Here is a 13,946-nt window from a genome sequence, read left to right as displayed (position 1 = left end):
TCCTTCTCCCAGAAACTGCCGTAGCACACGCTCGAGAAGCGACCTGGGGCGCTCAACAAAGTCATCATCCGATGACTCCTACGCTTCTTCTGTGGCTGGGAAGGCTGCGAACACACTCTCAGGCGATGATCGCCTCTCGAGAGCCAAAACTGGACGTGAAGCGTCACGATCACCAACGCTCCTTTTCAGCGGGCGTGAAATAGAATGAGAGCTCCACCCCTTGTGCGGGGAGGAAGCCTCTGAAGAGAGAAACACTCTTTCAGGAGGCGTGCACGCACACACGCTCCTTGGCAGTCTGTGTAACGTCAACAGAAACTGCCGAAGGCACGTCAGATCGGTGGGCGTTCCCCGTAAACCCTCCTGCGGCTTTCGACATGCCCTCTCCCTGAAACCTGGGAGTCCGGCAGCGGTCTAGGCCTAGAGGCGAAATGGGGCCGATCTGACGCACCCTCCACCAACGAAGGAGCACTGTCCACTGCACTTTGCACCTTCACTTTTGCCTTCTAAGGCGAGCACTTTAGATTCTAAATACGAATCGACTCTAAGATAGTGTAAGGGTATTACCCTCTACAGACACTGCTTCAGGGCCCAAAGGCAACACTACAGGGTTAGGAGTAGTGAAATTAAAGGAGGGTAGTAGGAGAAACATGAACTTCCTGCCGTTTACCTGAACGCTCCTGGAGGAAGACCTCCTTAACCTATCCCGTTCAAGCTTACGCAGATAGGACTCATACGCTCTCCATCCAGAATCAGAAAGACACTCACATTCCTTGCAGCGACTTTCATACATGCAATCATGCTCTCTGCAACTCTTACACAAAGTATGAGGGTCTACTGATGCTTTCAGTAGCCTACCTCGACAATCACTCTTGGTACAAAACCTGGCGCTAGCCGAACTAGAACCAGACATCTTATTTAAAGAGAAATCAAGCCAAAATCAATCAAATCCACAATTAACGTGTGCCTAGCCACCGATCCAAAAGTCAAGATACCAAAAAATCAAAAAAGGGGTACTATAGTAGCCAAGTTTTCCTAAATCAAGACGGAGGTGCTGAAAACTGTGTTTACAACACCGGCGACAGAAAAAATTATGAATAGAAAATGGGAATGATTCCTGATACCCGCCTCCCAGCGGCGGGAATGGGTACTAACCACCTGACTCCCACTACGTGTGTCGTAAGTTTTTTAATTTCTGTCGGACTTCGGAAAATACAGCTATATATATATCTGACAGGTAAGTTTCATGAACAAATAATAACTTCATATGCTATACATTATTTCCATTTTTATGGACCCCTTATCACTATTATACTGATTTCTTTTATGTATGTACAATAATCTCAGTACTGAAAATCTCATTTTCCTCTAACCTAAAAGAGAATCTACTAGAGCATATTCTTACAAATGAAATGTGTTCACAACCTACATACAGGGAGTGATATCTGTTAAGAGGAGCAATCATTCACATAATGCCTGTTTTAATCTTGATACTGTACTAGAAAACAGTCATAAATGAACTAGATCAGTCACATGAAAGCAACTTTTCATGACTAATATTCTACAATGATAATTTTCTAAACTGGCGATTATACTATATAAACATCACCAAAGTCAAATCTTCTCAACATATCAAATCTCATGTATGCATGCCTAAGGTTTTCTGAATTATATGTGAGTAAGTGATTACTGGAGAGAGAGAGAGAGAGAGAGAGAGAGAGAGAAGAGAGAGGAGCAGAGAGAGAGAGAGAGAGAGAGAGAGAGAGAGAGAGAGAGAGAAAATCAGTATTCAGCAACTTCGTTTTTAGACTGATAAATTAGGTAACTAGTACATCTCCCAGATCATTATTATAGAAATCTGAATCCTGGATAACTTCAATTTCTTAAATTGAAAACCTATTCAGCAATGCAAAATTGCACATAAGTTCTGTGCAACAGCTGGGGAACTGCCTTAACTGCCCTTTCACTGAATATCATAATGCGTATGTAGTATAATTTCTCATGAATCTATCACCATGGACATTTAATTTCATTATTCAATGCTTAATTTCTTTTTTTCATTGTCTTAATCTTGTCTTATTAGCAACAATGTCTTGGGCAACTTTCCCTGTTAAATTAAAATTATTACAATTTCCTTCCACATCAAATGACATTAAGAAGCCTTCCATTTCTTTATAACATAGGTACTATAACCTTGTTACTGAATGTAAAACAACTTTTATTCTACATAAAACTTGTTGTTTTACATTCCGAAAGTATCCCAAATGACAACCAAATTAACCACCTGTTCACCACGTTTTCCTTCTTTAAAACATTTCTGTAACAATACTTATATATTTCTCCATTCTTCATTAAAATCTAAGGTAATTCAATGACATTTATGTAACATGTTTCTCTATGCTATCATCAATTTCGTATGAAGCAATTTCTGTGATGAACACATGGATAGATGAATAAAATTTAAATTCTTCATAAAGAAAAATGTTTGCAATACTGTCAACTACAGCAGCTCTGGTAATTCTGAAAAGATTTTAAAAGTTTAGTATTTAAACATATCTCACAGACAATCAATCTACCCAAAAATAAAATATGTATGTTAAATGAAAGGGAACAAAAGTATTCTTGGACCAGGAGAGATTAAAACCACCTAATATTTACTTCTTCCAATTAACTGATAAATATCTAAAAACTAGAGAAAATGAAGTTACAAATGAGTAAGTTAAAAATAATTGTAAATAACTAAATAATCACAATTGTAAATAACTAAATAATCACAAGACTACACAACTAAACACAATCTCTATAATGTTCTGCCCTATTATTTACCGATGAAATTACATGGCTTAATTAACACAAGATATAAATTAATAATCAATAAATATATACTTAAAAATATGGTTATGCCCATCCTTACTGTGCCTCAATGACTACATAGTACTACATTAATTCAAGTGAAAGCAGAATAACCCATATGTTTAGACAAATATCTTGGTAATGGACAAAAATAAACACAGTAACATTGAAAACTATATAATAATAGAGCAAACAGGCAATATATATACTGGATAAAGGACCTCTTACAATGGAGAACAAGATGCAACTAACAAATAAATAGAGGTTGCCAAAAGATGATGATGATAGGTAAAATCCTAAAATCTCAGGGGTTGTGTACATGCGAACATAATTCCTTTACAAAATTTAGGGTTGGCGGAACTGCCTGGATTGCAAATTTTTTTGTTTCTAGATTCTCATCTCCCAAGGTAACTCATACAGTAATGACTATAATGTACTTTTAGTCTTGAACTAAGAAAAAAAATAAAGACTTTCATACATTTTGCTGATTTTTCCTTCCTCAGACTTTATTCCAGATTGAGATTTTCTCTCCCATATCCTTAATAGTATTAAATTCTTACATCAAAGAACTAAGTTAAAATATTTTACCATTTTTTTCCTTTTAGGTTTTTTGGGCATATCTCAGTAGAAATTTTGTAAACAGTAAACAACATTAAGCATGAAATAAACTATAGAAAAATATTGAAAATAATATACGTGTTATTATTCATGATGCATTCAATTTATAAAGGCATGAGAACAATGCCAATGACTTTTACTAAAAAATACTTCACACCACTGAGAGTGAAAACATTTATATATATATATGAATAACTTGATCACGAAGTATATAAAACGTGATGCTATGTATAAATAAAGGTTTTTTTTGCCACGAAGGAAAAAATGAAAAAGCGAGATAGCCAAGTACTTTCGGTCCTGTTCGGACCCTTCGTGGCAAAAAAAAACTTTCTTTATATATATATATATACTATATATATATATATATATATATATATATATATATATATATATTACATACTTCAAAAAACTCGAACTTAGTAAGGTTTATGCCCTACCACACTGAAAGTTTATGAGAATATACACTGGGACACTATGATTCAGTAAGCATCCTATTTAGTTCACTTCCATTTCATACTCCAACACATAAAATTCAAACATACAAAATTCACATTTCATCAGGCTGACAGTGCAATATATATATAGCTTGCTTTCCCCATTAAATGGAACACTTTTACCTAATTTTTTGTTTAGCCATAATCCATCTACCTGTACAATATACTTTACAACCGAATACATAAGCATATGACACAGTCCCAAGGTTCAAGTTTGTTTACCAATTAAATTCTATATACTGTATACTTATTTTGACATCTTTCCTTACATCTAACCATCTTTTAACTTCATAATTATGCATTATAATTACACATTTTAATTTTAAAACACTGTTGGACATCACTTCTGTCCCTTTGGGATTACCAATTTAGTAATTGTTTTTTATATACGCCTAACAATTTTTACAACAGAGGAGTATCTTCAAGAGAGTAATCACAATACTGAAAAAAATACCAAATACAAAATAAAATTTATTTCACCCCTAAATTTAAACTATAAAAAAAAAAAAAAAATTCACCTTTAATAAACATATTGCAAAAGGGGCAATGGTTCATCAGGGTGCAAAAGCAATAATGCAAGAATTTAAAAAGTACTCCCTACCTTCAATAACCTCTCCTTGTCCATAAACAAACACCATTGTGCCACACAAAATGTGTGGCTACAATGCCACACTCTTTCAGACCCACTACAGTAACTACTCCACAGGCAAGTACACACTACTCCGCAAGTTGGATCTCTGAACACTAAAAGCTAACTAAATAAAAATTCCAAAATCACCAGAAGCTACGTAGCAATGGGATTTTGGGGGTAAAGGGGGGGGAGGAGGAAAGCCCACTAAAGAGAATGTACAGAAGTAAAATCCACGTCACACTCACATTTCTTTCATTTTTTCACTTTATTTTAAGCATAGCTCTTCTTCGTAATTGTTTAATGACTCAATTAGAGTTGTAATATTAGAATTGTAAGGTCTATTAAATAGCTCAAACAAAAAATTTTCCAGGCACTTATATTATTGAATATCACTGGGAGTCAATGAACATGATGTACAGAGTACATTGTGTAATTGAAAATATCCTCCTCACTAGCAACAAAACCAAAAAGATCTGGCGAGAAAATAGGCACGCAGCTAAAACACGAGTCAGTAACAATAATCCACACCTGAAGACACTGTCACTGATTGGCGAGGCCTTTGCATGCTACGTGGGGGAGATGCCACAGGCTAAGGTTATTATTCCAAGTGGGAAAGAAGGGATGGGGGATGGGGAGGGGGGATCTGTGGTGGGGGAGATGAGCCAACTTTTAAGGCACATGGGGAAGATGCCACACCAAAGTGCATAGGCTGAGTGGGGTTTGACTTGCCTATGTGAAGGTAGAGACTAAACTAATAAAAGTTTATAACTATATTATGGATCATCTATGTTACCGAAGTAGGCTAGCTTATTGTGTTCCAAAGAACTTCTAAAAAGGTATAAAAGAAAAGCATAAAAGTGACCCATCACAAACATGCTGACAGTGTCTCCTGGGGACAGCAAGCCATACAGTACGCAGGTTACATATGGCCTAGTTTAATTCAAAAGGTAAGGTCTACCTAGGTTTGGCTAGCAACTTGAGCTTAATACCTAAATAAGATAGCTTAACTGGTCTGGGCTAGCACAGTGGCTATGTCATAGGTAATAATGTATCCGTCTAATTTTTAATGTCACTGCAGGAACACACGCTCTGATTTGTTCAAAAATTGTAACGAAGCCTGGCACTTCCGCAAACCAAGAACAGGAAATAGACCCGAATCCTGAAGGACAGGTGGGTTACCCTTAATAATACCGTCGTCGAAACCTATAAATATATAAAAAAAACTGACAGCAGACAGCCCGCCAGATAACTCAACTTGGAAAGGGGTTCCTTTCACGTAAGCTAACGTGGAAAAGTTGGCAACGTTCCACCAGCCTACCAACTTGGGGTCTAAAAATAAGGTTACAAAGGACCAATACTTCAGTGGCGCGGTAGGGCTTTTCGCCTTCGTATGCGACGAACTTGAAGGACACGTCATGGAACATCACACATTTATGACTCATTCTCCTCTATGTTCTTGTGTTGCGGGCACCAACATCAATAAAATCAAAGGTCATACATTCCTCCACCATCGAACACAACCCAGAACACCAAATAACATTTATTTAAATAACGCAGAATCCTCACCTTTCTAAAAGGACGAGTTTTTGGTAGTAAATAGGTTCGTAATGGTTCCCCTTCACTGTTTGTTGTGCTACGTTTGCTGCCATCTGTTGGTAACAATAACAACTACTACAGTTACGTCAGGGCTGCCTGACGTCACTGTTCTTTGTGACGTCATCCATAACACAAGAGAGGTATTTCAAGATGACTTCTTCACAAGAGTGTCCCTCTGTGTAGTAATAAAAATTCGTTTGTTACAGTAAACTAACAGAATTCCTTTGCTTGTATTGATCCAATAAAAATGTCATCAAAAAAAAAAAACAGATGTATTGTAGTCTGAAATATTAATACACGGACACAATTATAGCGCGTTGGGTCGTAGTATACGTCATGGAATGATAAAATAATGCGGTAATTATATTCGACATTTAAATACCACACAATGCCACGGTCCAGCCACTTATTCTTAGCACATTTGGCTAACCTAATTACAAAGAGGAATTACAGTTATGTTAAGATCACTATAGTACAAATATGAAAATGAAGATAAATTTTTTTTTTTTCAAAATTTCATACTACAAAAAAAATCAACAATATAACAGGGGCTAATCTGTCATGAGTAATTAAAAAAAATCAATGTTATTTACTTAAGGAAGTCATTAACAATATTAAAAAATGTACCTAACTGCGCTAAATCAATTCGAATTTTATTCATCGTCAATAAGCAACCAGCTTCGTTCACAGCAATGGAATTACTATGAAATAATACTAGTTTAATTCTTTTCTCTGATAATTCGAGAGGCGACGGGCCTCAGAAGACGCGCGTGTCACGGCTTGTTTTGCAACCTGTGGAGCCGATGATGCTTGGTGCGAGAGATTGCGTAAGACCGGGAGAGGGTTGACGTGTGTTAAGTACACTGGAGGCTGCAAAAGGTTGCACGTCGTTGCCTTCATTGGAATAATTGACGTCACTGATATTATCACCTGTTTTCATTACGAACCATAAAAAAAAACATTATAATAAGACCGCAGGTAGTTTTCTGGACCTGCTCGGATCTCACTGTCAATAATAACTTTGTCGTCACTGATATTATTATTGTCCGGACTTTAGAATTAAAATAATAATAAGGCCGCAGACGGTTTTTTGTTTGTATGGCGTTTTTACGTTGCATGGAACCAGTGGCTATTCAGCAACGGGACCAACGGCTTTAAGTGACGTCGAGAGTGAACTTCTGTCACCAGAAATACACATCTCTGACCCTTAAATGGAATGCCCGAGAATCAAACTCGCGGCCACCGAGGTGGCAGGCAAAGACCATACCAACCACGCCACTGAGGCGCTTTCCAGGCCCTAATCACATTTCTTTAGCAATAATAACTTTGTCGCCACTGATACTATACGACTGTTCCACTATGAATCCAAATAAAAAGTAATAACGCATTCACTGACTGCTTTCTGGAGTATGATGGAATCTCAATATTTCAAAAATAATAACAATAATCGCGGAATCCAGGTAAACAAAGGTTCTATTCAAGACAACAGGAGTGGGCGAATCGGATCGATAAATAATCTGGCTGACACCACTTTATGTAACAGATTCCTTCCCCCAGCTGTTATCGAAGGCTTTCCTCGTTCTCATTTAATCCGATGACGTACTGGGATATAGAGTATAGGCCAATGGCCAGGCGCTGGGACCTATGAGGTCATTCAGCGCTGGAAAAGCAATTGAGAGTAGGTAGGTTTGAAAGGTGTAACAGAAGGAAAACCTCGCAGTTGAGCTATGAAATCATTGTTAGGGGTGGTGGGGAGCAAGATGGAAGAAAGAGGATATGAAGGGAGGTTGAATTGAATTGAATATAGAGTTTAGGCCAAGGGCCAAGCACTGGAACCTATGAGGTCATTCAGCACTGCACCGGAAACTGACAGTAAATAGGTTTGAAAGGTGTAACAGGAGGAAAACCTCGAAGTTGCACTATGAATCAAGTGTTAGGAGAGGGTGGAAAGTGAGATGGAAGAAAGAGAATATGAATGGAGGTATAGTAAAAAAATGAAAAAGGTTGCGGCTAAGAGCCGAGGGGACGCTACAAAGAATCTTTAGTGTTGCCTACATTACACCCAGTGAGGTGCACTGACGGCATTACTCGGCTACGGGGACGGACAGCAGTGTTACCAATGTAAATAGTGTCCCTTGAAGAAGTGTCCTGAAGCTCATCCCCGCCCCCTCTTTCCATCCATATATATGTTTGGTTCCTTGTATTTGTTTCTTTGTTTGTATGGTGTTTTTACGTTGCATGGAACAATGGTTATTCAGCAACGGGACCAACAGCTTAACGTGACTTCCGAACCGCGTCGAGAGTGAATTTCTATCACCCGAAATACACATCTCTGACCCCTCAATGGAATGCCCGAGAATCGAACTCGTGGCCACCGAAGTAGCAAGCAAAGACCATACCAACCACGCCACTGAGGCTCTTCCACCCACATGTTAATTAATCGAAACACTCGAATATTTCGATGCTGTTCACCAAGATAGTGGTAATCATTACTTCGTATATCATCTATTGTCAAATCATCGATGAACTTTTTAGAATAAAAAAAAAACCTTTCTCGCAGAAGCCTCAGTTGTACCATTTATACCTTTATTCTGCATAAAAATTTTCTCTTTTATTCTCTTCAAACTCACACGCATTCTTATATAAAACGATAATACTCTTCTGGGTTGTACATAAACTTTACCGTCGGTTTCCGATGGTTAAACAGCGGCTAATAACAAATACATATATTCCTCCATGTCAATATTACCCAAACTGCAGCGATGAGTTGCATTTTGTTATTCTCCCAAAACAATTAATGTGGAAGAGGAGACACCTCGTTTACATGATAACGTCAAACTTCTCGCGCAAAGGCTGTGATGACATACACACAAGGGCCTGTAAATATGTTGTGAGTACAATTAAAGGACATTGCATTCAAATATCTTTCAGTGGTAAACCGTTTTCCTTCACAAGGGCTGCCTCTCAAGGTAAGACAAGACAACAATTAATGCCGCAAATTCATATTCTAACTTGTAATTCGTGGATCCTTTTGGTACTTAGTGAAAATTTTGAGCTGCGACAAGGGCGTGTCATGTTTTCATTGTTTTTTTAATACCTTTACTGTAGATGGTGTGATACATGAAGTCAGACAGAAGATAGCAGTTGCAGGGGCAAAGTTGGGAGATATGAAGGTGGGTTATCGATGGGGTGTGGCGTGGCTGATGCTTTCAGAAGCTACAGTACAGATGGGGATTAGAGAGAGAGATAAAAAAAACGAATAAGTAGAGAGTTCAAATGAATAAGTTGTGTGGGTAAATAGGAACCAACAATAAGCAGCAGTGAATATGATGACGGACTGTAGAGGAATGTAGGAAAAGGATTCATGAGAGAAAAGATGAAAAACGCGATATACGAAGAAGGAAATGCAGCGGGATGTGTGCCAAATTGAAAGGAAACTGGAAATGTCTATGGCAGCCAAAGTTGGAATTCATGACAGGATTGTTGAGCCAGCTCTCCTCTATGGAAGTGAAGAATAGATGCTAAATTTAAGGGTAAGATATGGAAGTACATAGAGATGATTGAAGGGTTAGTGTAGGTGAAAAGATATATCAAATTATCTAGAGATGGTCCTGGAGAAAGAATGGAGGATGTCAAGTTGATTAATGGAGAGAGTATGCATTTCAGAAGAGTTAGGAGGAAGTAGGCAAGGAAGACCTGGAAAGGTCTAGATAACAGTGGGAAAGAGGTACTGGAAAGGAGGGGTTTCAACAACCAGGAAGTGACACAGTGTGTGCAAGAAGAGATGAGCAGCACGGTATAGGTTGGGGATTCAAAGCCTGCTGATGAGCCTTGTTGGAGGGTGTAGTAAGAAGTGGCTCTCAACTCTCGACGGTTATAAACCCTTTTACCAGTGTCTGAAGTTCTTCTTCATTACCACCAACCAACAGTGCATAATCTTGCCTCTGCTTAACTGTCTTGGCACTTGATTCCATTTGCAAGTATAAAAAGCAATATGGGCAAAAATAACACCATGTTTTAGACCTACCTTGGAATATGTCTACACATTCTAACAAATAAGCTAATCAAATTATACAAAATTCTAACTGCGCCTTACCAGATTACCTTCGACAATTCAAACTTCTGCATCCTCTCCATTGCACCTCTGAAGATTCCACTTCTAGCTTGTCTCCACGTGTTGAGCGCAAAGATTTTTCTTTGCTTTCAAACGTCTGGCATAACTACTCTGTGACTAACACTTGCTCCACGTCCCGATCTCTTTATTTACGCTTCGTTCTATTTCACCTGAGAATCTGGGCCCTCAGGGTACGTAGCAAAATTAGATAAGAGTTCTTTTATGCTGTAGTACCATACGAGAACTTCATTCATTTGTCAATTAGATGGGTTTCCACGAAGAATGATATTTGCAGAGTACTAAACAGATTTCATTATTACAGTTTCTGGAAAAAAATACATTTACCAGCAAACGTACTAACTGAACTGAAAAAAGTACTTCAATTATTTAAAGTGGAAAAATAAATGAGCTCCTAATTAATTAAACATTTAAGAGAAAATTTTATAGACCTAATGTATCTTGCTTTCTCTATATGCCATTTAAATTTGTCAAGCTTTGTTATCTTATCAGCATCGATGACTTGTTGTGATGCCATTCAATTACCAGAATATATATATATATATATATATATATATATATATATATATATATATATATATATATATATATATATATATATAGAGAGAGAGAGAGAGAGAGAGAGAGAGAGAGAGAGAGAGAGAGAGAGAGAGAGAGAGAGACCCCATACACAAGGACAGAGCAAAGACAACCCACAGAAACCGGCGCAAAGACGAAGTAATAAATCTATTGAGGATAAATGGCCCGATGCACTAGCGAGGAACGATCGTACGTCAGAGAGAAAAGTTATTGTACTTTAGAGAGAAAGCTCCATCTATCACGGATGAAAAGGCCTTACGTCAAAAGACTGCGAATAACCCTTTCCGAGAGAAATGGGAATCTTCATATATTAAACGGAGATTGATGGTAAAGAGTTTACGAAAGCGTGTTGAGATTTATTAGAATAATGTTGGGTGAGCCACTTTCAGCACACTGAACGCGAGAGACTAAGATGCCATAAATGGAAAGTACACGGCTACGCATATAGGTAAGCAATATAATAATAAATATAAGAATGAAAACAGAAAACCAGTAATATAAAAAGGAACAAAAGTTGAAATGATCATGACTGCGAACACTGAAAAACTAAGTATAAATACAACAAACTACATTTCAATTCATTGTATATAAATATGATGTTAAAAGTATTGCAACCAATAAGATGAAATGCAACAGACCATAATAAGTATACGTGAATAAATAAAACATATCAACAAGTTACAATTAATCACTCAAATTGAATGATTCATATAAACTATAATCTTTAAAACTATTGTTGCATTTGTAGTGCAAGGTCTGCGGTAGTTTATTTTAGTATTTTTCAAAGCTGTTTGAATTTATATTTTCTCTCTCTAGATCCTGTTTGACGTTATTTTTACTATTTTCTTTATTTTCTTTCCCAGAAGTCACTGATTAAACAGGAAATAAATAATCGTCATTAATATAATTATTATTATCATTATCAATAGGCCTATAATCGCATACATAAATGTAACGCAGGCATATTACAAAAACCTCCCGCTATTCATAAATGGTGCAAGGGTTGAATACAGATATATACGTATGTATAACATACAGGTAAAGAAATTGCAAAATATATACAATAAACATACACATATATTTAAAAACCTATATACATACACATAAATAATATTTTAAATATCTGCATATGTATAATATATATATATATATATATATATATATTATATATATATATAATATATATATGTATAGTATATATATACATTCCCGTGGGTGCCATTCCCCGCACATAAACAAAGTCTTCGTACATTTTACGTTAATTACCTTTAATGAACTAATCCCTCTTCTTTCATCTATAGACGTACAACATAGAAAAAACACAAAAACGCATAAAAAGCGCATTATAATAACAACCATATTCTACAACATATTGTTGTATTTCTAAAACCTCCTGATCGCGATGGCACGGGATCAAACCGACCTGCTCACGTTAAAAAAATAAAAAAATAAAACAAATAAATAAATAAATAAAAGATTAAAAAGAAAAGGCTCAGGTACACCCCGCCAACATATGACGGAGTCTTATTTATAGGTGGCTGCTATTAATACTACGCTGCAAGAGAGAGAGAGAGAGAGAGAGAGAGAGAGAGAGACGGATTCACCAATGCGTAAACAAATGGATTGACTTTTCAAACGTTTCGTCAATAATGAGGCGTTCACAATATTAAGAGTCCCCAGACCTCCAAATCGCATTCTTTTTTTTTTTTTTTTTGTTTTTTTTTTTTTTTTTTTGCTCCAAAGTCTTCTAAAAATATCCTAATTTACCCCTGGAAAAGCGTACTTGCATATATAGACTCCAAAGTGGCAAGTAGACTCCTAAGTGGTAAAAAATCCCATTATCTAACAAGGGCGGTGATATGCGTCTTTGAACATGCCAATTTACAAACGCGTTTTTCTCACGATTTTTTTTAATCAGCCCCCGGAGACCCTTAATATTGTGAAAGTCTCAATTATTCTCATATTATTTCTTAGTGCTGGGTTTCACCGACCGCGAAGTATTGAGTAAACAATTCCTTTATCCCTACAGTCATTCCCAAGCAGCTATGATATTCTCATAGTAAATCTAGACAGTTAATGAAGACATTGAAGACGTAGCACGAATAGAAAATAAACAAGAGAAAGGAGGAGGAGGAGGCCCTTCTTCGTCAGTAAATATAAATCTGACGACATTTTCACAACAATTCATAAAGAGAATTCTGGTGATCCCAGATCTCACGTTCAATCATTTTAATAATTGACTTACATTTTTATCTGTTTATTTATTAAGTTGATCATCTGTTCTTTCTTTTCTAATAAGTGTCCTCTTCTTTCTGCAATTCACGCTACTTTCTGTTTGTTGCTTCTTTCAAATGAATAGGGTTCACCTTCAGGGTAATAATAATAATAATAATAATAATAATAATAATAATAATAATAATAATAATAATAATAATAATAATAATAATTAGTATATAATAATAATAATAATAATAATAATAATAATACTAATAATAATAATAATAAAAGCGTTAGTTTTTTCATTGCATGTTAGCTCAGACTGTACTAAATGTACACAAATACACACACACGTATAATATTATATATATATATATATAATATATATATATATATATATATATATATACTATATATATCCACAAACCCAAATAAGCGTACCCTCTATATAAACGGGATGGCTTCTGAGGCAGAACAATTTTCACTGCCACATTCACATTCTCCACCTGCATGATCAGTTACGAATCTTTGGCCCAGACATGAAAATAAAATACTTTCAAAGCTTTACAGCTTTACAGTTTCATACGAGTAAATTACAAGGCTCAACAGCAGCGAATCGAGGCTGCGCAACTCCCAACACCCACATACATTATATATACACCGAAGTTCGTAGAGTTTTATGGACGTTATCTGTCGACGAATTTTCACGCTAACCTACTTTCCCCTCTAACTGGGAGGCTGAAAATACCTTTCCTCACGCAAAGATTAAAATACAGCTGACAAGAGACCCTTTGGCAAAGCTCTCTCTCTCTCTCTCTCTCTCTCTCTC

General features: G+C 36.5%; 1 protein-coding gene across 1 annotated transcript in view; it reads right to left on the bottom strand.

Moving 5' to 3' along the window:
- Nucleotides 1-6,204, bottom strand: part of LOC135212590 (uncharacterized) — a 36,931-nt gene extending 30,727 nt beyond the window's left edge. Inside the window, exon 1 of the mRNA XM_064246146.1 lies at nucleotides 6,160-6,204. The gene's annotated coding sequence lies outside the window, so the exon portion shown is untranslated. The remainder of the gene's footprint in view (nucleotides 1-6,159) is intronic.
- Between the last annotated feature and the right edge of the window lie 7,742 nt (nucleotides 6,205-13,946).

Source organism: Macrobrachium nipponense, chromosome 41 (genome assembly GCF_015104395.2).
Source record: "Macrobrachium nipponense isolate FS-2020 chromosome 41, ASM1510439v2, whole genome shotgun sequence".
Lineage (NCBI taxonomy): Eukaryota > Metazoa > Arthropoda > Malacostraca > Decapoda > Palaemonidae > Macrobrachium > Macrobrachium nipponense.
This window is presented reverse-complemented; position numbering and strand designations above follow the sequence as displayed.